This window comes from Micropterus dolomieu, unplaced genomic scaffold, assembly GCF_021292245.1.
Source record: "Micropterus dolomieu isolate WLL.071019.BEF.003 ecotype Adirondacks unplaced genomic scaffold, ASM2129224v1 contig_13793, whole genome shotgun sequence".
NCBI classification, from domain to species: domain Eukaryota; kingdom Metazoa; phylum Chordata; class Actinopteri; order Centrarchiformes; family Centrarchidae; genus Micropterus; species Micropterus dolomieu.
The window spans coordinates 5,908-9,986 of NW_025742779.1; the positions used below are offsets into that span (position 1 = coordinate 5,908).

Below are 4,079 nucleotides of genomic sequence, written 5' to 3' on the forward strand. Positions count from 1 at the left end.
TTTTAGACTGGCCAAGTCGATCAGCTGATCTTAACCCAACAGAGCTGCATTTCACCTCCTTAAGAGGAGACTGAAGAGAGAAACACCCCGAAACAAACAAGAACTGAAAGAAGCTGCTGTAAAAGCCTGGAATAGCTTCACAAATGAAGAATGCAAAAGTTTGGTGATGTCGATGGGTCGCAGGCTTGAGGCAGTTATTGCGAACAAGGGTTCTGCCACCAAATATTAAATGTTATTTACTTTAAGATAATATATTACATTACTTGTGCTCACCTAAGAATGCTGTTGTCTAATACAAAGGGTGGTATGTCCTGAGTTGTTTAACAACAAAACCAAAGGAATTTGCCTTACCGTTCCAATACTTTTGGAGGGGACTGTATCTGCAGTACAGGGATAATGTGCAGAGTGAAAAATAATGTTTCTCTCTGTTACATTTTGCCTGTTACTTGGGGATCACTGCGGCTATCAATCAAATGTAGTTTCAGTTTAAAAAAAAGAGACTTCAGTTGCTATCAAAAAGCATTGGTTTATTCCAAACAAGACATTGGGGGGAATTTAGAGGGAGTGGCATCACATTAATAGAGTGTGTGGGTAATCAAGAAGTAGCACAAGTGCTGATGGTGGTGGTGGTAGTAGGGGCGCTAGTGGTTGTAGCACGGGTGGTAGTTGGAGCGGCTGTGGTTGTTGGAGTGGCAGTGATGAAAGCGCTTGTTGGAGCACTGCTCATGGTAAGGCAAGGCAAGTTTATTTGTATAGCACAAGTGCTTTACACAAAACAGGGAAAACCAACAGGGAAACATAAAATTATTTATAAAAGTTTACATCCACCCCAAAGTGGTAGTTGGAACAGCAGTTGTGGGTGGAGCGGCACTGGTGGTAGTTGGAGCAGCTGTGGTGGAGGCGCTGGTTGGAGCAGCTGTGCTGGTTGGAGAGGGTCTGGTTGTGGAAGATGGAGCAGTGCTGGTGGAGGCACTTTTTGGAGCAGATGTGGTGGTTGTTAGAGCAGCAGTTGTGGCTAGAGGAGCACAGCCAGAGGCCAGGGTTGTCGATGCACTAGTGGTGGTAGGAACAGCTCTAGTACATGTAGCGGTGCTAGTTGGAGCTGCACTGGTGGTGGTTGAAGCAGCTGTGGTGGTTGGAGAAGCAGTGGTGAAGGCCTTGGTTGTTGATGCGCCTGCAGCAGTTGGAACAGTGCTGGTTGAGGCACTGGTTGGAGTGGCCCTGATGGTGTTTGAAGCAGCTGTGGTGGTTGGAGAATTAGAGTTGGAGGTACTGCTTGGAGAAGATGTGCTGGTTGAAAAGGGGCTGGTTGATAAAATTGGAACAGCGCTGGTGAAGGCCCTTTTTAAAGCAGCTGTGGTGGTTGTTGGAATGGAGCTGGTAGTTGGAGGAGTGCTCGTGGTTGTCGGAACGGCGCTGTTTTGAGTGGTGGTAGTGGTACTTGTTAGAGCGGCGCTGGTGGAGGGGCTGTGTGAAGCAGCTGTGGTTGTTGTTGAAGCTGCTGTGGTGGTTGGAGCATCAGTGTTGGAGGCGCTGCTTGGAGCAGCTGTGCTGGTTGGGGAGGGGCTGGTTGACAAAGTTGGAGCAGTGGAGAAAATTTTTGGAGCAGCTGTGGTGGTTGTTGGAGTGGAGTTGGTGATTGTTGTCGGAACGGCGCTGTTTGGAGTGGTAGTGGTTGTGGTGCTTCTTATAGTGGCGCTGGTGGAGGCACTGTGTGAAGAAGCTGTGGTTGTTGTTGAAGCGGCTGTGGTGGTTGGAAAAGTGCTGGTAGAGGCGCTGTTTGGAGTGGCACTGGTGGTGGTTGAAGCAGCTATGGTGGTAGGAGAGGGGCTGTTTGAAAAAGTTGGAGCAGTGGAGACGCTTTTTAGTGTAGCTGTGGTGGTTGTTAAGGCCAAGCTGGTTATTGGAGGAGTGCTCGTAGTTGTCGGAACGGCGCTATTTTGAGTGGTAGATATGGTGGGAGTGGCTGTGTTGTATTGAGCAGCAGTTGTGAAGGCCTTGATTGTTGATGCGCCTGTGGTGGTTGGAACAGTGCTGGAGGAGGCGCTGGTTGAAGCAGCTGTGGTGGTTGTTGTAGCGGAACTGGTGGTTGGAGGAATGATTATAGTTGGAGGGACAGCGCTGTTTGTAGTAGTAGTGGTGGTGGGAGCAGTGCTCTTGATCGTTGGAGCGGTAATGGTTTTTGGAGCCGCACTGCTGGTGGTTGGAGCAGCAGTTGTGGCTGGAGGGGCACAGCCGGAGGCCATGGTTGTTGATGCACTAGTGGTGGTAGGTACAGCACTAGTAGATGTAGTGGCGCTGGTGTGAGCGGCACTGGTGATGGTTGATGCACCTGTGGTGTTTGGAGCAGCAGTGCCGAAAGCCTCGTTTGTTGATGCAGCTGTGGTGGTTGGAACAATGCTGGTGGAGGCGCCGGTTGGAGCAGTTGTGGTGGTTGTTGAAGCGGAGCTGGCAGATGGAGGAGTGCTCGTAGTTGTCGTAACGGCGCTGTTTGGACTGGTGGTGGGAGTGGCTGTGGTGCTTGTTAGAGCGGTGCTGGTGGAGGCGCTGTTTGAAGCAGCTGTGGTTCTTGTTGGAGCGGCTGCGGTGGTGCTCTTGATCATTAGAGCTGTGCTGATTGGAGCAGCAATGGTAATTAGAGTAGCACTGGTGGAGGTTGGAGCACCAGTTGTGAAGGCCTTGCTTGTTGATTCACCTGCGGTGGTTGGAACAGTGCTGGTGGAGGCGCTGGTTGGAGCGGCTGTGCTGGTTAATAAAGTTGGAACAGCACTGGTGGTGGTTGAATTAGCTGTGGAAGTTGGAGCAGCGCTGGTGGAGGCACTTTTTTGAGCAGCTTTGGTGGTTGTTGAAGCGGAGGTGGTGGATGGATGGGTGCTCGTAGTTGTCGGAACGGTGCTGTTTGGAGTGGTAGTGGTGGTGGGAGTGGCTGCAGTGCTTGTTAGAGCGGCGCTGGTGAGGGCGCTGTGTGAAGCAGCTGTGGTTGTTGTTGAAGCGGCTGTGGTGGTTGGAGCAGTGTTGTTGATCGTTGGAGCTGCGCTGATTGGAGCGGCACTGGTGGTGGTTAAAGCACCTGTGGTGGTTGAAGAAGCAGTGGTGAAGGCCTTTGTTGATGCATCTGTGGCAGTTAGAACAGTGCTGGTGGAGGCGCTGCTTGGAGCGGCATTGGTGGTGTTTGAAGCAGCTGTGGTGGTTGGAGCATCAGTGTTGGAGGCGCTGCTTGGAGCAGCTGTGCTGGTTGGGGAGGGGCTGGTTGACAAAGTTGGAGCAGTGGAGATGCTTTTTGGAGCAGCTGTGGTGGTTGTTGGAGTGGAGTTGGTGATTGGAGCAGTGCTCGTAGTTCTCGGAACGGCGCTGTTTGGAGTGGTAGTGGTTGTGGTGCTTGTTAGATCGGCGCTGGTCGAAGCGCTTCTTGAAGCAACTGTGGTGGTTGTTGGAACGTAGCTGGTAGTTGGAGGAGTGCTCGTAGTTGTCGGAATGGCGCTGTTTGGAGTGGTGGTAGTGGTGTTTGCTAGAGCAGCGCTAGTGGAGGCGCTGTGTGAAGTAGCTGTGGTTGTTGTTGAAGCAGCTTTGGTGGTTGGAGCAGCAGTGGTGGAGGCGTTGCTTGAAGTAGCTGTACTGGTTGGAGAGGGGCTGGTTGACAAAGTTGGAGCAGTGGAGACGCTGTTTGGAGCAGCTGTGGTGGTTGTTGAAGTGGAGCTGGTGATTTGAGCAGTGCTCGTAGTTGTCGGAATGGCACTATTTGGAGTGGTAGATGTGGTGGGAGTGGCTGTGGTGCTTGGCAGAGCGGCGCTCGTGGAGGCGCTTTCTGTAGCAGCTGTGGTAGTTGCTGGAGTTGAACTGGTAGTTGGAGGAGTTCTTGTAGTTGGAGGAGGCCTGTGGTGGTTGGAACAGTGCAGGTGGAGGCTGGTGGAGGCGCTGTTTGAAGCAGCTGTGGTGATTGGTTGAAGCGGAGGTGGTGGATGGATGGGTGCTCGTAGTTGTCGGAACGGCGCTGTTTGGAGTGGTAGTGGTTGTGGTGCTTCTTAGAGTGGCGCTGGTGGAGGCACTGTGTGAAGAAGCTGTGGTTGTTGTTGAAGCGG

The 4,079-nt window shown here is 52.1% G+C and overlaps 1 pseudogene; it reads right to left on the reverse strand.

Moving 5' to 3' along the window:
- Nucleotides 1–506: 506 nt before the first annotated feature.
- LOC123966608 lies at nucleotides 507–4,071 on the reverse strand (annotated as a pseudogene).
- Nucleotides 4,072–4,079: the final 8 nt, after the last annotated feature.